The following is a 27,788-nucleotide window of genomic DNA, read 5'->3' on the forward strand; positions in this document are numbered from 1 at the left end:
TGACCTATTGTCATTCTAACAAACCAATCCTGTTTTTGGAGATAGAATCAGGGAACATCCCATTTTTTTTCATATTCTAAATCATACTCTAATCTCCAAGATCAACTGCTAATTTATCTATTGTCAAATATTTTGCCTCATAATGAATGCAGAGAAACCTATTACCTGAGTTCATTTCATACAGCCACTTTGGCCTAATGGTACTTGTAAATAAAGTCTTTGCATAATGAGCAATATTTATAAAAGCCAATTATCACTAATATGTGTGACCTTTTGGCATCAAGTAGGTTAATAACATTTCAAATGTGGACCAAATTACATAGGGCTAAAATAAAACTTAGATATGATAAAAAGAAAGTCTTCTGTATACATAAAAATGAAGGTTATTTTCTATTTTGGCTGAACTTTTACGAAGTATTAATTAGATATGTGATTTCAATTAAAAATTCATTCTGGCCTATTTTCAAATAAAGAACATTAAACAGGAATCATGTGAAAATGGTTAACTAGATACAAGAGCCTTATATTTACCAAGTAATGTCTAATGAAGCAGAATTAACCTTAACATTAAATCCTAAGGTTCAGATATTTCAAGAACATTAATTTGCGAAATACCATATACAGCTTATCTAAAGATTGCCACGAGGTTTTGAGTTTTTAGGCAGGGCACAATGGCACATGCCTGTAATGCCAGCAGGATGGCAAGTGCCTTAGTAATTTAGGCAGGCACTAAGCAACTCAGTGAGACCTGTCTCTAAATAAAATACAAAAAAGGGATAGGGATGTGGCTCAGTGGTTAAGTGCCCCTGAATTCAATCCCCAGTACCAAAATAAAAAAGATTTTGAGTTTTTGTTGATTCATATGTAGTCAATATTAATAAACTATAATTAACAGTAATAATACTTAATCCATTTGAATTTTGACTTAACTTTTAAAATGACCATAATAAAGTGTTGCCATATATTTAATTCATTTTTTATTATGTTATCAAACTAATTTAATTTACCTAATGCTGGTATAACTCCAGTTCATTCTATTAAGGCACTTTCATTTCTGTATATTGTATTTTAAATTGTTTATTTACAGTTAGGCTGCCATATTGATATTTAGCATTATAATATATGGGATAACAGAACTGATTCTGTATTGTACAGTAAAGTACTAACAAGATATACTGGGTCTAACTTTTGCTTCATTATTATATTCTATCCTATTTGAATTATTAGGGATCAAAATTCAATTCTCCAAAACAGAAATAGAATATCAAATATTTTTCAACACTGATAGGTTTGCTTTTGTCTATCTGGTCTAATCCTGAACTAAACTGCCCAGGTAGTTAACTGCTCAGAATAATCCACTCAGATCTTCAGCTGTCTCTTCACTTTTTAGTGACCTTAACCCCATGTGACCTGAATTTTCACAATTACTGAGTGAATACTATTCACACCTCTGGCCTTCCACCCTGGCATCCCAGGTGCTATTTTATTTCCATTCATCAATGATCTGTGTAAATTATTTTCTTACTGACAAAATCACATATCCAATGTTCTCAACACTTTAGTTTAGTAACCAATAACTAATGTAGCAAAATAAGTATAAAATTTTAATTTTTAAACACCTGGCAGCTGGACACAAAGGTGTATGTCTGTTCTTCCAGCAGCTCAGGAGACTAAAGCAGGAGGATCACAAGTTCAAAGCCAGGCTCAGCAACTTAGCAAGGCCCTGAGCAACTCAGTAAGACCCTGTCTCTAAATAAAATATAAAAAGGGGCTGGATATTTGGCTAAGTAGTTAAGTGCCCCTGAGTTCAAACCTCAGTGCCCAAAACAAAAACAAACAAACAGAAATCTGGTTATGTGCAAGCCCACTAGGAGATATGTGTATGTTATGGAATATTACTTTCTAAACACATATGAAGTCTAGTGGTGAGGCACAATATATAAAGTAAAGAATAATAAATGCTGTAACTATAAGGTGATGCTGATGTTAGGCCTTATTTATGATTCCTGATTCAATGGTTCTTGCTGCTCAGATATTTACAAAATGATTTTTCATATAATTAATTTGATATCATGAATAAATTATACTTTACTCTTTATACCGAAAAAAGATTCTACAAATGAAATGTGAACAGTTTGGGGGAAGGTTGGGAATAAGTCAAATGAGTTTATTTAAACACAGCAAGTAATGAAATTTCTAATAAAATCATAAAATGTCTACATTGGGAAGCAATAGTAAGTCCTAGAAATAAAATCAAAACTTGCACATTGAAATCTGATTATATGTACTCAGACAAGGTTAGCTGAGTTCATAAAGGACAATAAAACCTTATGAAAAAAAAGTTACTGTAAGCATATCATATTAATGAAAATAATGTTCAATAAACTAATACAGCATGACACAATCAGAAGAATCAATCAAAAGTATGAAAGTTAATTCCACCATCTTTATATAAACAAAAGTATATTTAATGACGAGGACCATACACTTTGAAGGTAGAATTTAAACATTGTCATGGGCTTTAGTCTTTCATCATGATAGATAGGAGCTTTTAGAAAAAGATTATAAAAGGAAATAATTTAGGTCAAAACAGGTTTTTAAATAGCTTCAAATACCCATTGTTTAAGTATTACATCCATGTACAGAGTCATCCGTCAGTCTTTGGTAGATTATTCCCCTCATCCTGACAATCTAACAAGACTTTGTTTTTATCATCAAAAAGCTTTGTCAAATGTGCTAAAAAATATATATTATCTAAATTGAATATACCAAGTAATGATGTCAGTAATGTTATTTCTGCCCCAAATGTTTCTTTTTTGCTCCTTTCTCAATTTTGTAACTTTTCAGATTGCTTCACCAACTTTTTAAGCTCCAGGTCAGTAGGCTGAAATGCTCAGAGACAGTTAACTTATAACTCAAAGCCTGAAAGACTGTATCATACTCTCTCAGAGGAATCAAACATCTTTAAAAACACAGCTGAAGGGCAGAGGGGGGAAAATGGGTCAACATTTTTGTGTTTGTGCTATTTTCAGTGGAAATATCCCTTTTACCAAAAACCTCTGAACAGCAGTTAGCTATCAGTTCTGTAGGAGTCATCACATGGCTAAGAGCGAAAGACAAAGCTCATGGTGGAGCAGAGGAAGCCATGTGTGCTGGTGTTAGTGAGATGGTATCCTTGGGCTCTGAAGGGCACCCTGGGACAACAAGCCCCTCTATTCTCCTCAAGCTCTGCCTTCCTTCCTTGAAGCATTCATCCCACATCCCAAACATGAAATCTTTTCTCTACATCTTTTGTTCTTTTTTTCAGACTTTTGTTGAACTATAATATAAAGAACTTATAAGTAAATTTGTAAGTACAAGTTATAAATCAATTGCTCAGTCTTCACAAACAGAACGGAACTTTGTATGTAACCAGCATCTGGATGAAAAACAGAATATTCAAACACCCCAGAACAAAAGAAGTAATATGTTGAAAGGAACATTTTTATAAAAGAAGCATGGGTATGTTAATTACCATAGAGAGGAGAAAGGTAGGACCTTTCCCAGGTATATGTGTGTAATGACTCTATGATACACCATTTCCAAAAGTAGGATTATGGATGACTTCCTAAGGCATGTTTTTGCAATTGTTAAAAAGCTATTGTAATAATAATAATTTTGTAACACATTTAAATAAGGCTAATCTAATAGTTTCATCACCTAAAAGATTTGTACAAACTCAGACTCTAGGGTCTACTACCAGATGATGCTCAAGTCAGAAGAGGAATGAGGAAAATATTTCATTTCTCTCCTGGACGTAGATGGACATATATATTCTGAAGAAAACTCAGTTGGGTTAACACATGGCCTCTTTCCAACTTTGCTATTTTTTCCTCCATGGAGGGAGTCACTGATTGAAAAATTTTGGACAAATGAAGTGCTAATAGGAACTCTGCCCTTGTCTTAGAAGCAAGTAGAACTGGTTTTGTGAATGTGCCACACAAAACCTATCACTGAGAAGAAGCCACCTGGATGTAATGCACTGCTGTGGTTGTCTTGGAATTTCTTGATAATTTTCTTTGAAATTGTGTTCAGAATGTGCAGTCTGGTGGGAAAATGGAGCCGGCATGTGAGCGGAGGAGATAAACACAGTTTGCATTCCCATCATTGTTGCTGTCCTGTCAGCCTATACTATTCACAGTACCCCATGAACACAGGACTCCTGTGGACCTTCCATGCACAAGAGTCCAGCATGATTCAAAGTGAGATCAAGGTACGCCTGTTAACATCTTGCACTGAAAAGGAGAGATGCTGACCACCTCCAGGGGCCAGTTTTCCTTGACAACCAGAGCTTCCTTTGAATTCAGAAAGAAGACATTCAAAAAAAAAAAAAAGGCAAAACTGAAGAAGCCTTTCATATCCTTTATTATTCATATTACCTGTCTGTATTAGGCAACCACTGCACTAAAATGATGATACAGAAGCAAGGGAGAAAATAAAGTAACCCTAAGATTGTGTTTCTCTTAATGATTCCTTATTCATCAGTAAGCCAAACGCAGAGCGTGGTAGAGTGTGAACCTATAAAAAAGCAAAATAAAACCACTAAATTAGCTTTAGGCATCATTTACACAGTTGTAGTACAAACAGATTACATATAGTTTTTATGATTGAATTAAATTCTCTTTTCACTAATAATTGGCATTTATAATATAAAAATAAATTGTCAAATTTAGGTTAATAATTTAAAATTTTACTTTTTAACTAGAATGGCATTAAATGACAAAAACTACTATAACTGAGAAAAAAAGATCATGCAAAAAAAGGAAAAAATATGTCTCAGGACCTGTAATGGTATTTTTCCATTTTTTTTTTCTTTTTCTTTTTACCCAGCAACACTCAACTGCTGAGCCACATCCCCACCCCTTTTTTTTGTATTTTATTTAGAGACAGAGGCTCACTGAATTGCTTAGGGCCTTGCTAAATTGTGGAGGCTAGATTTGAATTTGTTATTCTCCTGCCTCAGCCTCTCGAGCCACTGGGATTATAGGCATATGCCGCAGCACCTAACCATTTTTCCAACTTTTTAAACAAGCAACCATCCATTTTCATTTCGCACAAGCTCACATAAACTAGCTGACCCTGGAGGCAAGGATTCTGCTCTGCCCCTTCAAAGAGCGCATCCAACAGGGAAGCCTGCTATTATGACTAGGTGGGTAATTCTACTTCTTTTCCTGATTAAGCAAGCCATTTGATGTTCACACTGAGCTGTATTCTCCAACCTTGTTTTCCTAAGTAATAAACAAGGTATTTGGGATGTGTTTGCTACTTTTTTATTGTATTTTTCCATTGGTTCTAAAATTAAGCTGGAAAGAACAATGCTATTTTTTGAGCCTTCACAGAGACCCTAACATCTGCAAGTGGGAAGATCCACAGATGTATCTGATTAATTCCCACCTGCAGAAATGATGGAATCTTCATAAAATTCATGGGTTGTACCACAGTCAATTTCCTTATGCTGAAATTATACTTTGTGAAAACCAGGTGAAGTTGTACTTGTGACTTGCTTGTTCATTCTTTTGCAACTTCCTATGAGTCTATAATTATTTAATAACAAAGTAAAGATAATAATAATTACAAATTTATTAATTTTATTTTAATGAAACTACTGCATGTTGGGTATTTGCCTGAACCAAATAGTATTTAACTTAATAATAACAGTTAATTGTTAGTACACTGAATATGTGCCAAATGTTACATTAACACTGAATGTAGTATGAGTAATGCTTAAGTAGTGAGAGTCCGATGAAGATTTGAATAAATACATAAGTTAACAGGTAAATAAATTGCATTATTTCAAGCCACAAAAGCAGATAAGGCACTACTGTATTTTTATAGCCATTGAAAGGAACAAAATTACAAAATGTGTTTTATTTTATTGGCTGAAAAGAATTAGTAATACCACAGAATTCATAAGAAGATTTGACGTGAACTGTTAGTTCAGTGCTAAGCTACTGTATTTATTTCCCAAAGTTCAAAAATAATTTTGATTAAATTGCAACCATCTTTCAGGAATATGAAATTCCAATTATAAAGTCAATATTAGTAATTTCCTTTGATTTATATTGAACAACACACTGACTCATGAAACCAAGTGTTTTAATAACCATTTCCATTTTAAAGCAAGATAACCAACCAATCTCTGTGTTCAATAAAGGCCACTCCTCAAAAAACTGAATTTTGGAAAACTAATACCAATGTTAATGGCCTGGTAATTGTTTTAAAACATTATTCAGTGATGTGTGAATTTATTTGTTGACACATAAATAAAATATCAATTGTTATAGTACATGCTTACACTTTGGGAAAAATTAGATTATTAAAAGAGCTCAATTTTGTTGTCAATATTTAGAGAAAAACATGATTATGATTATGTAGTTGTACAATATGTTTTTATTTTAGGTAACATTTGCCTTTATTACTAAAAATACATATTCTATCTATAATTTCAAGATGTTCTACTATATTAAATCCTCACTCAACTCACAAATAGTTTTTTAAAACTTGTGTTAGTCCATTTTTTCATTACTATAACAAAATATCTAAGTCTAGGTTACATTACAAAGAAAAGAAATTTATTTTGGCTCATGGCTCTGGAGATTCTGAAGATTCAGAGTCACAGAACACATCTGTTATTGACCTTCTTGCTGCCAGATTCCTGAGGTGCTGCAGGGCAGCACAGAGCAAGAAGAGGGACCATGCATATGGGTGTGTGTAGGTGTATGACTGATGGCCTGCCCACCCTTCTTCTCTCTCTCTCCCTCCTTTCCTCCCTTCTACTCTCTCTTCATCTTCTCATAAAGCCTCAGAATTTCAACCATGGAGGCTCTACCCTGATAACTTTATTTAATTGTAATACTTTTTCAAACACTCCACCTCTAATTCACACCATATATTGTTTTTACCCTCTTAATAGCTCACAATGGGAATTAAATTTCAGCACATGGACCATTAGAGGACACAAACCATATCCAAATCCAGCAGTACAGTAAACCATATACCTTTTCTTCAAATGAGGCTCAATATTGTTTCCATACTTCCATTATAATGGTTTGGCTCAATGCATTCATTCTATCCATGATAACGTTCTCTCTTCTTTATATGTAGCAAAATCACCCTATGTTTTAAAATTTATCTTAGCAATAAAAACTCATAGGTATGATCACCTGTGTGCAAGGAGTTGTGACAAACTGCTACTTACAACAATTTGGTGGATACGCTTATCAACTTTACAATTGAGGAGACTCAGTGTTTGAAAAAGGTAAGTAATACATTAGTCAGCTTTCCATTACTTGACCAAATACCTCAGTTAGGTAACTTAAAGAAAGAAAAGTTCATTTTGACTCAAAGTTTCATAGATTTCAGTCCATGGGTGTATTGTACTATTGTTTCAGGGCCTATGGCAAGGCAGAAAATCATGATAGGAAGCCTGTGGTAGAGCAAAGCTGCACATCTCAGGGTAGATGTGAAGCAAAAGAGAAAGACGTGGAGAGTCCAATGACTTAACTTGAACGAAGCCCTATTTCCTATAGGTTTCACCACAGGCTGATGACCAAGGCTTTATCATATGGACCTTTGGGAGATACATTTAAGATCCAAATTACAATAAGCAGCTAGGCTACAATGCTACATAGTTCAAACCCAAAATATTCTATGTAAGAAATCTGAGTACTCAGTTGTGGAATATATGTGGCTACATGGGAAGGGAGAGGGGGACAGTCATTCTCACCAAGGTGCTAGGCATGTGAGTGAGACCAACTGGTTTTTTCAAGATCAGAGCAGGTGCTAACCAAGCCAGCAATTAATCATAGTCAATGTCACATGGAGATGAATAATTTTTCAGTCGAGCCATTTCTAAAATCCCCACCCATAAAATGATCTAAGAAAACATAAGCCCCAAGAGAGTTCACTGTCCAGCCAACCCTACCAATTGATATGTTAGATGATAGAGGCTTACCTTCTTCCTTCTTTAATTTACTCATTTCATTAAGAAAGGAAAATTAGAAAATTATCTGCAAGTTTGATAAATAAATCACCTTATTTTTCAGTATATTAAATCTTGTCTCTTTTCTGGAATTCTATTTTAGTTGTAGTATAAAGTATGTCATTCTTTATTTAAAGATTTAATTATTCTTTCATTAAAGTTTTCAAAGCTAAGAGAGTGAAAACCCTTTTGAAGTATCCTTAAAATATACTTTGAAAATAATGTATGTTCTTCTATACTTTGGAGTCCTAACATCAGTTTGATTTCCCACATAGATTGCTAAAATGGTGGTATCCAGAGTACTAAACACAATCATTTTTACAACTTCCAGAAGAAAATTCCCAGCACAAAAGTCAAATTTTGAAAGTAATTTAGAAGTTAAATTGAAAAGCCAGCAATATGTCAAACTAGGTCCACCTTATTTATTTTTACTTTCTCTTCTTTGATTATGCTTATTTTTGCCTTCCTTTTCCCTTAAGGAAATATCTGTGTTACTCAGTTTTTTAAATGATAGCTTCTCTAATTAGTGCAGACAATGATTTTTAAATAAGAAGTTAGGAAAGATTACTTAGTATGGCAAAGGCATTCATGTGTAAAAGTTCAAAGTATGCAGATGATTTTATCATTAATGGATCGCTTGACGCTTATATGAAAGTAAAAAGCAGGTGCCAAATTATCCTTATTTCCTTCTATCATGGAGCCTGAAATAATGCTATCTGGACTTAATCTTTCAATTACTTGAGGCCATTTAAGCACCAGTTATTCCCAACTACAATTTAAAATAATAATTTTTTTTTCTGGTAACACAAATACTTAATTTCTCCAAACCCTTCTGATTGAAATGGATGGTTTAAGTGTTGAGAGGCGTTCTTTACTTGGTTTGAGAAGTAGGGTAGAGAGTGAATCCGCAGTTACCTGTTTTGGTTATTTTCTGGGAAAAGTTCCTTTATCACCAGGAATATTGATCTGTATCTCAAATTTTACACAAGTGAGGGAAGAAATATCCCCAAGATCTGTTTGATATTCCACACTGAAATATTAGAGATCATCTAAATCACTATTTATGACAAGGCTGACGGGCAGCTGAGAACATGAACTTAAAAATCAAACTAACTTGTGTTGAAATCTCGGCCTTGTTATTCACTGTCTATAATTCTCAGCCTCATTTCTCACACTTGTAAAATGGTGAAAATGATAATTGAACCTATTTTCCACTTACTCTAAAAAAAAAAAGAAAGAAAGAAAGAAAGAAAAGAAAACCTATTGGGCATCTACTAGGTGGTAGACATTTTTCCATTGAAAACAGAGTGTGAGGGAAGCTGATTTTCCATTTGTGCTGGCAGGTGGGGCCTGTGCAGTCTATAGGCCTCTGGGAAGGAAGCCCTTACACTGTTGGCAGCTTATCACAGCAGGGATACCTACCTCTCCAAGGGTCACAGCCAGCAAAGCTGGATTCTTCTCCACTGCTGTCAAGCATTGTGTTGCAGCTCTAAATGGCAGACTATACCCTCCAGTGTCACAGCAGACCCCAGCAGCTCACCACTAACTTCTTTTTCAGGTCCTTATCTCACAAATCCCAAGAATGAATTCATGGGACAATGAAAGGCGACAGTGAAGGGAGTAGCATGTTTTCAAGTGTGAAGAATAGAAACAGAACTCTTGCAGTGGCAAGAGGAGACCCGAGAGCAAGTTGCCACCTGAGTATGCTAGTCTATGGGTCTATATAGAGCTTGGGTCAATGTTATTGGTCCAAATTATGGTAATCAGGGTTTGGAAAAGTACTAGTGCTTTTAGTTAACCCTTGAGCCTGAATTTCCATTCAGGTCTGGCCCCTTTCTGTTTTCTCTCCACTTGTGGTTAATCCCAGCTCTTCCCAGGAGATTGAAGTCACCAGATTGTAGATTCTGAGCGTTTCAGGGCTGTGTGCTGTATGGAACAGGCTTCCATACCAGGTCTGACCCAGGCAGTCACAAGCTGATAGGTCAGCACACCCTGACTTACCAGGACTCAAGCCCATACCATCACAGTTGGTGGGCTCTTGCTCACCGCCTGAGGTGCAGCCCACTACTCTGCAGCTTGGGGAGAACAGCTGGGCTTCTCCATTTGCTAGAGATACAACAATGAATACAGAGAACAAAATACATGAAACATATTCTATTTTGAGGAAACAGACAATGTATAGAGGTCAAGAATTGCTATGGAGAAAAATAAGCAGAAAAATTGTTTAGAGACATTTGGGAAAAGATATCATAGAAATTTTATTGAGAATGTGATATTTGAATAATGTCCGAAGGAGCTGAGATAGAGCACCATTAGACTTGTATACTATAAAATACAACAAACACAAAACCCTAGTTCCAGTTCAAAAGACGAGTACATGGGAAGATTGAGAGGTAGCATGTATGAGTGCTCCATTACTGAATGCTTGCCCCCAGGTGTATAGTGATAGAGGCCTGGGAGATTTATATGTCCTTCTGCTGTCAAGTAGAGTCCAGTAAATTTTGTTTTTCAAAAATAAGTGTCATAAAATTTCAACAAATTGAATTTAATGATCGAATTGACTATTATTGATTAATCATCGGGCAGCATCCTATCTATTAAAAGGAAAAGCACATCCATGAAGGGCTAGTTTTATAGACAAAAAAGGCTGATGAAAGCAGAAATAAGAAACGAGAAAAAGATTAATTCTTTCAAAGCTATTTTCTATGTTAGCTTATGATTACTGTAACAGAATATCTGAGATAATTGACTTAAAAAGAAGAAAGATTTATTTTGGCTCATAATTTTAAAGGTTTCAGTCCCTGGCCCACGGTTGCTGTACTTTGGGACTTTTGTTGAGGTAGCACAGAATGGCAAGGAGCATATTGTAGAGCAAAACTCTTTTACTTCATGGCCTTGAACCAAAAAAAATAAGAAGAAGAAGAAAAGGAAGGGATTGAATCCCAATATCCCATTCAAGGGTATCTCTACAGTGACCAGACCTATCAATAGGCTCTACTTCTTAAGTTTCTAGTAGCGCTGCAGGCTGGTGACTATCTCTAACATATGGACCTCTGGGGAACAGTCCCAAACCACAACAATTTCCTAATATAAAAAGTAAAGGGGACATTATTATCATGCCTCCTTGACTGGTCTCTTTAATTGGCTTCTGTGCATCTTCTACTTTTAAGAAACTTTCCCTGTTTCCAAGTTCTGTTTGATTATGTGTCAGGCACCTAGAATAAGTGGCTCTATCCAGGTTTGGCCTGGTCTTTTGTGTCCAATTATATAGGAGCTTAATCTGAAACAACAGTCTCCCATAAATTTTCTTTACCATAAATAAAAGCCACAAATAATGTATGGCTTTTATTTAAAAAAATAGAGAAACCTCAGCAATAATACATTGAAGTTTTAGGGGAGTGAAGGATTGTATTTCATTAGATTGCATATATGTTTTAACATGGCTGAAATTGGGATTCAGCTAAAAATGAATGTGTTGGGAAATTTTATGTTATAATTTTGTTAGTAACATTTTTCTTAGTTGTACAAAAAAATATCAATGCATCTTACATTGGGACTAATTTATGGCATCATAGGTTCAATGAAATATTACAGCCGTGAGAACAACTTGCAAAAAGAATCAAGATAAAACATTTAGAAGCATCTGCATCCTTTGTAGAATCATAGGATTTCTCAGTTTCTAGGAACAAAAAAGAAAAAAAGAATACAATTAAACAACAACAACAAAAAGATAAGGAAAAGGGTAGAAGAGGCTGAATTTAAATATCATCATCATCATCATCTTCTTCTTCTTCATCATCATGAGGTAAGAGATACCAAGAGGGAAAGAAGTGGAATGGAACAAAATGGTCACAAGAAAAACCATTCATTCTAGAAGTTGGAGACTTCCCTGGAGTTGTGCAGAAGAAGCTCACTTCCTCCTCAAGTTCATCAGGAAGGTGCACAGAGTTGGCCCTGATGACAAGAAGGTGCCAGAGTTGATGAAATGCAGCAGAAGCATCCTGATGGGCAATCCTGAGAGAAAACAGCCCAGAGCGCCAGTGAAACATCAAGCAGAAAGGAAACCATCCTGCTTTGTGGACAACACAAACTTATAGCACAAAATAGTTTTCCATTTCCCCAAAACACACAAGAAGGGTTTGGGGAAATTACGAGCCATGAGCAGTTGATGGCAAAAGTGAAGAAACTAAAACCAGGTTACTGAAAAACACAAATCAGAATAAACTCTGGCTTTCTTCTACACGAGTAAATTTGTAAAATTAGAGCAACAGTGAATACCAAAGTTTAGAGAAAAATATATTCTTCTAGAATTTCACACTCATACAAAATGTGTTTTCCAGTTTGAAGTTAAGACCTCTCCTCGGAATTTGGTGGTATTGTACTGAGTGCCCTGTTATCCTAGGGAAAGCCAATCCTGTTTGCAAACAACTGCATTCAAGGAATTTGCCAGAACATAACCTTAAACTTGCTTCCATGCAAGAAATTTCAAAACTTTGTGAGAATATTTATGGAGGACTTTCTATAAAATGTACTACCTTCCCATCTCTTCAAACTCTGTTCATGTGAAGATAAATATCCCCAAAATTAGCCACAGAGAAATACACAGAAAAATATTGGTGATAAAATGTCAGAGACAAGCTGAGCTCAACTACGTGACACAGAATTCTCTTCTATAGGACAAACTAATCTGCTTTTTAAATTTTTCAAAAGTATGCAGGATTCAAAGTTATTCTTTCCACTGCAACACCAAAGCATACAAATGTACTTATTATTATTTCATATGAAACCAATATTCCATAGACCATGCTTTGGGAAACATCTTTTGAGATACTTTTAAAATTCACTCTTATAAATGCTGTATTTGTTTATGTATTTGTTTTGATCTGTACATACAGCACCCAAAGTTGTTGTAAGAAATTTACCTTCGTCATATCAATTATATTGCATGGTACTATTGTCCTTTATGAACCAACAGAAGAAATATTTCACTTGTCTCCATACCAAAAGTAATGGTGTTTTTCCTAAGAGATAAATTTGTGTTTTTGTTTTGGTTCCTGGCAACCTCATAACTTACTGTTTTACTTTTCATTCTGGCTGCTAAAATCTTCAGAGATAAAAATGATGAACTATGAACTCCTCTGGGGTATGTGAAGGGCAAAATGCAAACAAGAAACATAACAAGGATGGGACATGACCTAGAGCAAGCCTTCATATTGGACTTTACCTTCTAAGTCCTTCTCGAGTGGCATGAAAAAGCTTTAGAAGCTATTTTTAAAGGAATTTTATGAGAATTGGGGTGCAAGTGATGCTGGTCTGGACCCAGATGACAATGGGCGACACATGGCAGGAGCAAGCATTTTCTTCTCAATATTGCTTCAACACAGTGAAGTAGGACTACAGTCACTGTTTGGCACAGTGGGGTTTTGCAGTTTGAGGATGCTAGGTGTTATTCTAGAGAAAGACAAATTCTTTCCAGAGTACAGTAGTAGCTGGATAGGAGAGCAACAATTGAGCTGCAGCCTAGTGAAGGAGCAATGGCGTGGGTATCTTCATCCTCAAGACTGAGATACGTGGAACCAATGGGAACAGCTAAGGTGACATTTTCAACTGTGGTCTTGCACTGATGATGGTGAGGATTAAAAAAGGTGTGGGATCTAGTTGCAAGTGCCAATATTGGTGTATCTGTGCTCTTGGCACAGTGAGGCTTTGCATAAATATAGCTCTTGGTTTGCCAGTTGTCATAGTAGCTCCAATTTTTAACTTTTACTTACTTCAACTTTACATATTCCTTTCCTTTTCTTCTTTGGTGCTGAGGCTCAAACCCAGGGCCTTGTGTGTGCTAGACCAGTGCACTATCACTGAGCTATATCTCAAACCCTTACTTATCCTTCAACATTGAATATTTTATGTTATGATATTTCATACCTTTTCTTCAGCCCCATAAAATAATTTCTTATAATAAGAAATAAGAAGTTGTTAAATAAATAATTAATATAAAATGTTTAAAGCAGATAGAAGTCCAATAATCAATAAGTATATGATTCAAAGAGAAGTTTTGTGGTAGACCACTTAATGACCCTCCTCCCCACAAATATGTTCATCTCCTAATCAACAGTACCTATGAATATGTTATGTAGCAACAAGAATTCAACAGATGCAATTAAGGATCCTAAAATATGGCAATTATCCTGGACTTATCAGATGGGCACAATGAAATCAAAACAGTGCTTTTAAAATAGAAAGTGGAGACAAAAGAGTCAGAAAAGGAAATTTGACCATAGAAACAGAAATCAGGGTGACAGAGCTACAAGCCAAGTAATGCCGACAATTACTAGAAGCAGGAATAAGCAGGGGCAGATTACTCCCCAGCACATCCAGTAGACATGCATCTCTGCAGAAATCTGGACTTCATCCCTCTAAGAGCCATTTTGGACTTCTGACTTCCAGAACTATAAGATAATAGACATTGTTATATACTACTAAACTTATGGCGGTTTGTCAGCACAGCAATAGGAATTCAGTACAAAATTTTAATGAGATACTTTATTCCTTTGTTTTATACAGATAGCGAAAATTCCTTATGAAAGCTTAGTGAAAATGGAACTTCTATGAACCACTTGCAAATATATACTGGGATGTTCCTGGAAGGTAAGCACCATGGACCAAGGTCTAAGTCCTTAAAATAATTTTAACATTTTTTGAAACATTTTTAGATTTATGGACCTTTATTTTATTCATTTATTTATATGTGGTGCTGAGAACTGAACCCAGTGCCTCACACATGCTAGGCAAGCACTCTACCACTGAGCCACAGACTCAGCCTCTAACTTTTTAAAAAAATATTAGTGTTCTTTCTTTCTTTCTTTTTTAGAAAGGAGAGAGAGAGAGAGAAAGAGAGAGAGAGAGAGAGAGAGAGAGAGAGAGAATCTTTTTTGTAGATGGACACAACACAATGCCTTTATTTTTATGTGGTTCCGCGAGTGCTAGGCGAGTGCTCTACCGCTGAGCCACAATCCCAGCCTAACATTTTGACTTAGAAACAAAACTTTAGGAATTTATGATAAAGAAGTAATTAGATATTCGTATTATTATAGTTTAAATGTGGTGTCCCCCAAAATCTTACATATGAGACAATGCAAGAAGGTTTGGAGGAAAAATGATTGGGTTAAACTTAACCTAATCAGTGAATTAATCCCTGATGGGTTTAACTCAGTGGTAACTGTAGGCAGGTGTGGTGTGGCTGGAGGAAGTGGTTCATTGTGGGTGTGGCTATGGGTTATATATTCTGTATCTGGAGAATGGAGTCTCTCTTTCTGCTCTCTGATCATTATGTGAGCTGCTTCCTTTTGCCACGCTCTTCTGCCATCATATTCTACCTCACCTCTAGCCCCAAGAAATGGCGCCTGCAGTCTATGGACTGAGACCTCCGAAACCATGAGCCCTCAAATAAACTTTCCTCCTCTACAATAATTCTGGTGGTTATTTTTAGTCACAGCAGTGAAAAGGCTACCTAAAACATGTATAAATATTTTTGCACAGCAATGTGCCCCCAAGTTCTTATATCCTGAAACTAGAACCAACTTAAAGATCCAATAAGGTATGGATTTGGGGGAAAAGGTACACTCATACACTGCTGGTGGGACTGCAAATTAGTGCAGCCAATATGGAAAGCAGTACAGAGATTTCTTGGAAAATAGGGAATGGAACCACCATTTGACCCAGCTATCCCTCTCCTCGGTCTGTACCCGAAGGACTTAAAAACAGCATACTACAGGGACACAGCCACATCAATGTTTAGAGCAGCACAATTCACAGTAGCTTAACTGTTGAGCTAACCTAGATGCCCTTCAATAGATGAATGGATTAAAAAAAATGTGGCATATATACACAATGGAATTTTACTCAGCAATAAAAGAGAATAAAATCATGGCATTTGTAAATAAATGGGTGGAGTTAGAGAAGATAATGCTAAGTGAAATTAGCTAATCCCCCCCAAAATGTAATACTGAATGTTTTTTCTTACATAAGGAGGCTAATTCATAGTGGGATAGGGAGAGGGAACATGAAAGGAATAGGTGAACTCTAGATAGGGCAGAGGGGTTGGAGGGGAAGGGAGGGGGCATTGGATTAGAAATGATGGTGGAATGTGATGGCTATTATTATCCAAAGTACATGTATGAAGACACAAATTGGTGTGAATATACTTTGTATACAACCAGAGATATGAAAAATTGCGTTTTATATGTGTGGTAAGAATTGTAATACATTCTGCAGTCATATATAAATAAAATAAATAAATAAAAATTTTTAAAAAGCTAAGATCCAAATTTTAAAAAAAAGGTCCAATAATATGAAATAATGTAGACAAACTTTTTACCCATGCAAAAAAAATATACAGTTGTCATTTCCTATGATGCCAAGGGGGAAAAAAACAGGTAATAAAATTCTTGCACATTATTACTTAAAAGTGTATAATGATAAGCAAATATGTATGCATTATGAACCAAAATAACCAATTATTTTTTAATAATCAGGTATGCTTCACTCTGTAATAAATTACCTGAATTTAGTGGATTGAAAATGAAACCATTCATTAGCTAATTATTAAGTGTTTTGGCAATTTGGAATATTGAGATAGGCAGTTCTTCCCTTGGTCTTTCCTATATTCACACATGTGGCTAGAACCAGTGAATTTCACTAGGGATGGAATGACCTAAGATAGCATCTTTCTTGTCACTGTTGGTTGGAAGCTACTAACTAGGATGCCCTTGGATTATATTGATAATGTATATTATGTATTTTCTTAGTATAAAACATCTTTCTAACTTTAAAAATAAACTAATTTATTGGTTTAATATTTAATATTAAGTCAGGTGACAGGAGTTATGAATCATGATTTCGGGGTTGGCACACATCAATTTTATGACCTTAAGTTCTTTCCCTTAACATTCCAGAATGTTATTTTATCATCTAAAGAACAAGGGTATTATACTAGATGATTAGCCACTAATTTGTGATTCTTAGATTTTGAGTCTCTTAGGTACCTAAAGTATTTATGCTGCACACCCTTCTTAAGGAAGCTGTCATCATTTTAATATTCTTATTTAAATCCTAACAATATTTCCTATCAGTTGCTTTGCAATTCTCCATTGCTGCTTTTATGTTTCTTCTAGTAGATTATATTCAGGATGTTTTTATTGCTTTATTGCTATCCATTCTTTTATTTATCCACATTCATTCAGGAAGGGTCAGCTATGTGCCTAGTGATATATGGGGAAGATATGTTTAGGTTACTATATACTATTTGGGAAAATTAATCAATGTATGCATAACAGAGGAAACTTCTATTGCAAAGTGAGCTAGATCTATGGAAAAATAAACCCTTTTCCCTGTTATCAAATGCATAATCACACATAAATAAGAAACTAAGCACTATAAAATTCCCTTGAAGATCTGTATTTGCTACTCAAATAGGTAGGTACATTTCTTTCCACTTTTCAGGGAAAAAAATATGTTATTATTATGTGATAAATGGAAATTTGAAATCAGTTTCATTGAAAGTTATTTAAAATTAACTGAACAAAATAGAATTGTGGACAAATGTGGCAAGGATAGTTTTTATTAAATTAGATTGGAAAAAATTAAATGCTAGGAGAAAAAATAACTTTAATAGATATCCATTTATAGTATATTAAACAAACATATCTCAGATTAAGATGAAAGTAAAACCTTATTTCCTCTCTCAATTTGATGGAATGATCTGCATATTTAGTCTAAGTAGTTGCATGAAAAGTCACAAAGAGAATATTCAGAAAGAGAAAATATAAAGAAAATAACACAAATCCATTCTTGAAATTACAGACACTTCATTGTAATTCCCAAAATATTATTAAATTATATGCATTAATTATGTTTTCTTACAACTTTACAAATGTTCATAGATAATCAAACATATAATCAATATCATATTCATAAAAAGTTTAATTAAAATTGGCTTCAATGTTTCATGCTATTGAGATCATAACTCTCTATTATTACCATTTTCACACACAAAAAACTAGCTTTCAATGAAACTTAGCAGTGAAAATGTTTGCTTGGGAGGAGAAGAATACTTTTCTCTCTTATAGACGCTCATATTGAGTCTGTTTTACTCATAAGCTTTTGTTCCTATTTGCTGTAAAGAATTTAAACAGTTCCTGAATTCACTTTGCAAATGAAACAATGACTATTTTCTTACTGAAATCCCTCAATATGTCTCAAAAAGAAATAGACTCCACCACAATTTCTGCAATCATTTCATGGATGTAATTTGCTTGAAACGAAAAACCAAAATACTTCCACAGTACAGAAAACAAATACTGATCTAATTATTAAATATTGAGTGAAGCTGGCCCTGGTGGCACATACTGGTATTCCCAGTGGCTCAGAAGGCTGAGGGAGGAGGATCTTGAATTCAAAGCCATCCCAGTAACTTAGGGAGAAGCCCTGAATAACTCAGGAAGACCCTGTTTCTAAATAAACTACAAAAAGGGTGGGAGAAAGGGATGTGGCTGAGTGGTTTAGGGTCCCTGGGTTTAATCTCCAGTACTAACAACAACAACAACAAAAAGATTGAGTGGCATTTGACTTTTCAGGGGAGTATAGTACAAGAGATACAGGCTCAGCTTACAAATAAACAAAATGAAATAGTTGCATAATGTGTCAAAGGCAAAGTAAAAGAGATAAAAATTTTAAGAGCAGGGCATTTTTTTCTAACAACTAAATAAACAATTTTTTTAAAAAAAGACATTAAACCAAGTTTCATAAAAAAATGAATGAGCTAGAGAAAACTTTTCTCTTTAAAATTTTCAAGAAGGACTTCATGGGCCCTGTATACAGGAGAGGTACAACTGTATTTAAGGATCAGATTGGATGAAAAACTGAAGGCAGGAGTCACAAAGGAGTATGCACAAATGTCAGTACTACAAGAAAGGTAGTATAGTTGGTAAGATAAACAGGAAGGGAGTAAATCCAATCTGAAAAATAGTTTTTCTAAAATTTAAAGTAGATTCTCTTCAAGTTCACCAATTTAGTTGGTTGACGGGTTTTAATATTTAACAACATGTTGCTAAAAAAATAAAATGAAGTATAAAAGAAGAAAGAAAAGCTAGTGTTTGTTATATTTTTTAATTTTTATTTGGCCACATAAACCATTATGAATATTTCACTAATCCTAATTAATTAGAAAGCAGAATTACTATTTTTTTCACTAATCCTATCTTTACTTTGGAATTCTGATAAGTAGATAACTGAATAAATAAATGTATTAATACCTAAGAAAAAACCCTAGTATGTATCTAAAATTGTTTTATTATTCCTAGTCTTTAAATGGAGAAGCTATCTCATAATTTGATTCCCAGAATCATGATCCCCTAGATGATTTTCTCTATTCCATTTGAGGCAAACAGTATATTTTATTCAGTCTTTTGCACATACTTAACAGCTGTTGGTTGAAATGCTTTATGTAAGCATGTAGTGCTTAATTGACAATTCACTTATTAATTGCAATTAAATATGAAATGCACACGTTGGACAAGCATACCATCACACAGTCTGTTTACCTTCTAGTACAATGGTTTGCTTAAATCTTTTGACTGTAAGACTGAGAGTTAGTTGTCCCCCTTCTCTTCCCATGGCTGCTGCCTCTTACAAGTTCCTCACCAGCTGTGGTCTGATCAATCCCTGATTTCTAGCTGGGCTTCCAACCTGAATCTTCCTTCCTTGTCCACCAACACCACCACATTCTCTCCTTAAACTCTCAAGTAATCTTTCAAGTCATATACTTTCTTATACTAGTGACTATCTAATAAGAATTAGTTTATATAATTACAAAATGCAAAACCTTTAGTTATACTTTCAAAGTCTTTTACATTCTTTAGCACATGTCTCATCCAAATTAATTTTCAGAGCTTCTCCACATACTTACCAATCTTTGATAAGGTTTATAACTTTCTTGTCTCATACCTCCATTGGCATTTGTGCCTTTGTTCATTTATTTTTTGAAAACCTGTCTCCCAATCCATTAATGTGTCTTCTGTTGTCTTTTCTACATAACCATGTTGTATTTTCATTGAGGCCTAAATCAAGTTTTCATTACTCAAGCACACAATCAGTTTTCTAGATATTTGGATGCTGAATACTGAATTTTACACAATTTGGCACTTCACAATTTTCTGATTTGGTAAGTGAACACCACCAAAATGCATTCTATTTTTTTTGTTGATTTTTTTTAAAATAAATGACAGCAGAATGCATTACAATTCTTATTACATATATACAACACAACTTTTCATATCTCTGGTTGTATATAAAGTATGTTGACACCAATTTGTGTCTTCATACATATACTTTGGATAATAATGTCCATCACATTCCACTGTCCTTGCTAATCTCCTACCCCCTCCATTTCCCTCCCATTCCTTGGCCCCATCTAGAATTTATCTATTCCTCTCATGCTCCCCATCCCTACCCCACTATGAGTCAGCCTCCTTATATCAGAGAAAACATTCGGCATTTGTTTTGGGGGGATTGGCTGACTTCACTTAGCATTATCTTCTCCAATGCCATCCATTTACCTCAAATGCCATGATTTTGTTCTTTTTTATTGCTGAGTAAAATTCCATTGTGTATATATGCCACATTTTTTTTTGTTATCCATTCATCTATTGAAGGGCATCTAAGTTGGCTCCACAGTTTAGCTATTGTGAATTGTGCTGCTCTAAACATTGATGTGGCTATGACTTGTACTATGCTGTTTTTAAGTCCTTTGGGTATAGACCAAGGAGAGGGATAGCTGGGTCAAATAGTGGTTCCATTCCCAGATTTCCAAGGAATCTTCACTGCTTTCCATATTGGCCACACCAATTTGCAGTCCCACCAGCAATGTATGAGTGTACCTTTTTCCCCACATCCTCACCAACACTTATTGTTGTTTGTCTTCATAATAGCTGCCATTCTAACTGGAGTGAGATGATATCTTAGAGTAGTTTTGATTTGCATTTCTCTAATTGCTATAGATGATGAACATTATTCATATATTTTTTGATTGATTGTATATTCAGGTCCTTGGCCCATTTTTTGATTGGGTGATTTGGTTTTTTTGGTGCTTAGCTTTTTGAGTTCTTTAATCATCCTAGATATTAGTGCTCTATCTGATGTGTGAGGGATAAAAATTTGCTCCCAGGATGTAGGCTCTCTGTTAACCTCACAGATTGTTTCTTTTGCTGAGAAGAAACTTTTTAGTTTGATTCCATCCCATTTGTTGATTCTTGGTTTTAATTCTTGCACTATAGGAGTCTTATTAGGGAAGTACTCACATGGACTGCAGAAGCAAGCAGGGGTTTCCATCCTTGTATCAAATAAAGTAGACTTCAAGCCAAAGTTAATAAAAAAGGATAAAGATGGAAATTATATACTGCTCAAGGGAACCATACACCAACAAAACATAATAATTATAAATATATACGCCCCAAACAATGGTACAGCTATGTTCATCAAATAAGTTCTTCTCAAGTTTAAGAGTCAAATTGACCACAACACAATAATCTTGGGTGACTTTAACATACCTCTCTCACCACTGGATAGATCTTCCAAACAAAGGTTGAATAAAGAAACTATAGAACTCAATAATACAATCAATAACTTAGACTTAATGGACATATATAGAATATTTCAAGCTGCATCAAGCAGATACACTTTTTTTCTCAGAAGCACATGGATCTTTCTCTAAAATAGACCATATAATATGCCACAAAGCAACTCTTAGCAAATACAGAAAAGTAGAGATACTACCATGCATTTTATCAGATCATAATGGAATGAAATTGGAAATCAATGAAAAAATAAAAAATAAAAATTTCTCCATCACCTGGAGACTAAATATAATATGTTACTGAATGAACAATGGATTAAAGAAGACATCAAGGAGGAGATTAACAAATTCTTAGAGGTAAATGAGAACGTAGACACAACATATCTAAATCTCTGTCTGGGACACTATGTAAGCACTACTAAGAGGAAAATTCATCGCATGGAGTTCATTCCTTAAAAGAAGAAAAGTCAACAAATAAATGACATCATACTACATTTCAAAGCCCTAGAAAAAGAAGAACAAGTCAGCAGCAAAAGCAGTAGAAGGCAAGAAATAATTCAAATTAAAGCTGAAATCAATGAAATTGAAACAAAAGAAACAATTGAAAAAATTGACAAAACAAAAAGTTGGTTCTTTGAAAAAATAAATAAAATTGACAGATCCTTAGCTACGCTAACGAAGAGAAGGAGAGAGAAAACTCAAATTACCAGCATATGTGATGAAAAAGGTAATATTACAACAGACACTAAAGAAATACAGAGGATAATTAGAAATTATTTTGAAAACTTATACTCCAATAAAATAGAAGATATTGAAGGCATCAACAAATTTCTTAAGTCATATGACCTGCCCAGATTGAATCAGGAAGATATACACAATTTAAACAGACCAATATCAAATAATGAATAGAAGACGACATCAGAAGCCTACCAACCAAGAAAGCCCAGGACAAGATAGTTACACAGCCGAGTTCTACAAGACCTTTAAAGAAGAACTAATACCTATACTCTTCAATTTATTTCAGGAAATATAAAAAGAGGCAGCACTTCCAAACTCATTCTATGAGGCCAATATCACCCTGATCCCAAAACCAGGCAAAGACATATCAAAGAAAGAAAACTTCAGACCAATATCTCTAATGAACATAGATGCAAAAATTCTCAATAAAATTTTGGCAAATCGAATACAAAAACATATCAAAAAGATTGTGCATCATGATCAAGTGGGATTCATCCCAGGGATGCAAGGTTGGTTCAACATACAAAAATCAATAAATGTAATTCATCACATCATTACACTCAAAGATAAGAATCATACGATAATCTCAATAGACACAGAAAAAGCATTTGACAAAATACAGCACCGCTTCATTTTCAAAACATTAGAAAAACTAGGGGTAACAGGAACATATCTCAACATCATAAAGGCTATCTACACTAAGCCCCAGACCAACATCATTCTAAATGAAGAAAAATTAAAGGCATTCCCTCTAAAAACTGGAACAAGACACTTCTATACAACATAGTTCTTGAAACAATGACCAGAGCACTTAGACAGAAGAAAGAAATTAAAGGGATATGTGTAGGAAAAGAAGAACTTAAATTAGCACTATTGCTTACTATATGATTCTATACCTAAAAGACTCGAAAAGCTCCACCAGAAAACTTCTGGAAATAGTAAATGAATTCAGAAAAGTAGGAGGATATAAAATCTACACCAATAAATCAAAAGAATTTCTGACAAATCCTCAGAAAGGGAAATGAGAAAAACTACCCCATTTACAATAACCTAAAAAAAAAAAAAAAAAAGTACTTGGGAATCAACTTAACAAAAGAGGTGAAAGATCCATTCAATGAAAACATACAGAACCCTAAAGAAAGAAATCAAAGAAGACCTTAGAAGATGGAAAGATCTACCTTTCTCTTGAATAGGCAGAATTAATATTATCAAAATGATCATACTTCAAAAGCATTATATAGATTTTATGCAATTCGAATAAAAATCCCAATGGCACTCCTCATAGAAATAGAAAAATCAATCATGAAATTCATCTGGAAAAATAAGAGACCCAGAATAGCTAAAGCAATCCTTAGCAGAAAGAGTGAAGCAGGTTGCATCACTATACCAGACTTAAAACTATACTATAGAGCAAATAGTAACCAAAACAGCATGGTATTTGCACCAAAACAGACTGGTAGACCAATGGTGCAGAATAGAGGACACACAGACTAACCCATCAATTTGCAATTATCTTATATTAGACAAAGGTGCCAAAAACATGCATTGGAGAAAAGATAGCATCTTCAACAAATGGTGCTGGGAAAACTGGGAATTCGTATGCAACAAAATGAAATTAAACCTCTATCTCTCACCATGTATAAAACTCAACTCAAAGTGGATCAAGGGCCTAGGAATTAAACCAGAGACTCTGCATCTAACAGAAGAAAAGGTAGGCCCTAATCTTCATCATGTGGGATTAGGCCCCAACTTCTTTAATAAATGCATTCTATTTTATTTGAAGTACAAACATGTAAAGACTTATTTAAAATATGTGTGCTACTATAGGGACACTGCTACATCCATGTTCATAGCAGCACAATTCACAATAGCAAGACTGTGGAACCAACCTAGATGCCCTTCAATAGACGAATGGATAAAAAAAATGTGGCATTTATACACAATGGAGTATTACTCTGCATTAAAAAATGACAAAATCATAGAATTTGAAGGGAAATGGATGGCATTAGAGCAGTTTATGCTAAGTGAAGCTAGCCAATCCCTTAAAAACAAATGCCAAGTGTCTTCTTTGATATAAGGAGAGTAACTAAGAACAGAGTAGGGACAAGAGCATGAGAAGAAGATTAACATTAAACAGGGATGAGAGGTGGGAGGGAAAGGGAGAGAGAAGGGAAATTGCATGTAAATGGAAGGAGACCCTCAGGGATATACAAAATTACATACAAGAGGAAGTGAGGGGAAAGGAGGAAAAATATAAGGGGGAGAAATGAACTACAGTAGAGGGGGTAGAGAGAGAAGAGGGGAGGGGAGGGGGGAGGGGGGATAGTAGAGGATAGGAAAGGCAGCAGAATACAACAGACACCAGAATGGCAATATGTAAATCAATGGATGTGCAACTGATGTGATTCTGCAATCTGTATATGGGGTAAAAATGGGAGTTCATATCCCACTTGAAACAAAGTGTGAAATATGATATATCAAGAACTATGTAATGTTGTGAACAACCAACAATAAAAATTAATTAAAAAAATAAATAAAATAAAATAAAATATGTGTGCTTTGTTCTTTATGAATGGTTTACCTGCACAGACTCATCAGGTCTACATAAAGAGACTGACTCTGTTACTTTGGAATGCAGTCAAGTTCTCCCCTATTAAAGGGGATTCTCATATCATCCAACATCTCCCTTAACCTCCATGTCTCTGACATCTCCATGAAATGCATTGTTATTGAGTACCCTCTTTTCACTAATACCCTGCATACTTCCCTGTATAAGTCATTTTCTCTGAAATATTTCTATAAACCAACAGCCTCTTCCCCTCCCTGTTCTTTATTATCTCCATTGTTATCTTTATCTCTTCCTTTTATGTTTCCCTCCCTTTTTATCTCCTCCCCTAACTTTACTCATTTCTTCTGGGTGAAAAGCTTGAATTTCTTCATCTTCTAAGTTTCACCTGTATGTTTTCAATAGTTTATTAAATATTTTCACCCAGTCTTTCTTTTGCATTTCACTTAGATAAATACATATCTCAATTATTTTTCTTTTCCAAACACATATTTCTTCTTTCTACTAGTATGACTAGCATTGTTTCAGTTATGTCAGTTGTCCTTTCTACCTCTACCTCTCCTCAGGTCTGGTGTCTTTTTAAGCACTGTTTTTCTCCTCTTCACAGAACTTATCAAACAAACCAAGATTTTTGATGTATTTGGAACAAAACTGCTGGAAACTATTTTACTTGAGTAATGTTTTAGAATTTATGGTAGACATTCCATTAAAATAAAGTACATTTTCTCAAGAAAGCAAGACAGAAATATTTTAACTACTTAGAAATACATCATTCCTATTCAGTTTTAGATTGCACAGTAAGTATGAAGTTGTATGATAAATTATTATAGATTTAATAGTTGGAAACTACATTTCTCAAAACACACTTACAGTTTTTTTGTGATTTCTCCTTTCATTTTTAATGGGAATAGTCCGAGTTTCATTTCCACAAATTTGCCTAATGAGTATGAGAACACAGAAGTCCAAAAAGCAAGAAATAGTCTACAAATCAAAAAAAAAGTTGTAAAACACATCTTGAGTATTCTAGACCACTAAGCAGGTTTTAAAGAATAGTTGGTTCTTTTGTTTTTGTTAATTACCCAAGAAATAGAAAATTAAATTCTACACAAGTGAGATAAGTGCCTAATTAGAGTCAGCTGGATAAACATTGAAGCGTCATTGTCAGTCCCTCCCAGGATTCCTGTCTGTTTCTCTCTGCCTCTGGTTCTGCTGTGATACTGACGGTTTTCTACCCTGTGCTTATCACTCTATTTCCCTTTCTTTCTTTCCTTTTTCTTTTTTCTTGAATAACTGCTCTAAGATAGAAATCAGTAGTGCAACAGGGACTGTAAAACTGCTTTCAAGTTTCAGACAGATGGCTTCCCTCTGCGGGCATCACCACACACTGTTTTCCCTGAAGAACCACCTCTCACTGTTTCATGAAAGGTCTCCTTTCCGCTATGCCAGCACCCAAAGACTAAGGTTGAAAATGTATTCTTTTCATCACGCTGTACCTCAATGCCTATTGTAAAACCTCTGAATGATTGACAGATGCCAACTAGCAACATTTTCATGAGGCAAATTGTAAAGCATATATAGAAATCAGAAAGAGAAATGCCTGTTAACAAAATCCATGTCTCTTTTAAAACTGACCTAGTTGCTTAGCTGATAAACTTCCCCTTGACATAAACTAACACAAAGTTATCTGTTAGAATATGTCATAGAATTTTATTATAGGTGATAACATTATTTTTAATAGAATATTTTCCTTTTTGTAAACTAGGAGAAAGCCAAAACCAAAATATTTGTTCTATACAGGTAATGCCAATGCCTTTGACTAATATCTAACTGTTGACTAAAGGTAAATGTTGAGGCATGATATATTGGGTTTGTAATAAAATCAAATATAAACTAAGCTGAAAACTGTGAGGAAAAAAAAACAGGATTATTTATCATAATTTCCAGTGAGGAAGTCTAATAAATGGGAAAATATTTTCCCTGTCAATTGCATCTTTTATTAATGCAAAGCATGAAGCTAGGAATATAGGTATACCTACTGAGATATTATACCTCAATAAAGTCAATAGGACAATAAAGCACTTACACAAAACTTTTTGCTTTTCCAGCACATATAGAACTCATGGTAATACTATAGTGTAATTCATTAAGTTTACAATAACATTTTAGCAATAAAATAAAATGTTTTATTGTTAAAAACCTACTAGTGATTAAGCCTTCAGCAAGCATCAATCTTTTTTGCTGATTATTCATTGCAGAAGCCTGGGATGACTCTGGATGAGGTTGTGCATGCCTGTAATCCCAGCAGTTTAGGAGGCTGAGGCAGGAGGATCATGAGTTCAAAGCCAGCCTCAGCAAAAGTGAGACACTAAGCAACTCAGCAAGACCTTGTCTCTAAATACAATACAAAATAGGGCTGGGAATGTGGCTCAGTGATTGAGTACCCTTGAGTATAATCCCTGGTACCCCACTTGCCCCCTCAAACAAAAAGGAAGAAGTAGTCTGGGATGACTGGTTAATTTCTTAAGCCAAGACAACCATGAAATTTGTCACATGAATCTGCCCTTCATTCATGAAAGATTTTTCAGTAGCATTTGATGTTATTTTGTAATATTTTACCCACAGTATAACTTCTTTCAAAATTGGAGTCAGTCCTCTCAAACCCTGTTACTACTTTTTTCACTAGTATTATGTAATATTGCAAAAAAATTTGTTGTCATTTCAGAAAAAAGGTGTTCATAGCATCATTACTGGGAGAAGAAATCATTTCAAGAAATAATTCCCTTTTCTTGTTCATGAAAAGCAACTCATCATTTATTACATCTTTATCATGAAAT

General features: G+C 34.7%; 1 pseudogene; it reads left to right on the forward strand.

Moving 5' to 3' along the window:
* Window positions 1-27,788, forward strand: part of LOC143394630 (60 kDa heat shock protein, mitochondrial-like) — a 56,493-nt pseudogene that overhangs the window by 20,753 nt on the left and 7,952 nt on the right.

This window comes from Callospermophilus lateralis, chromosome 3 (genome assembly GCF_048772815.1).
Source record: "Callospermophilus lateralis isolate mCalLat2 chromosome 3, mCalLat2.hap1, whole genome shotgun sequence".
In the NCBI taxonomy this organism is placed as follows: Eukaryota; Metazoa; Chordata; class Mammalia; order Rodentia; family Sciuridae; genus Callospermophilus; species Callospermophilus lateralis.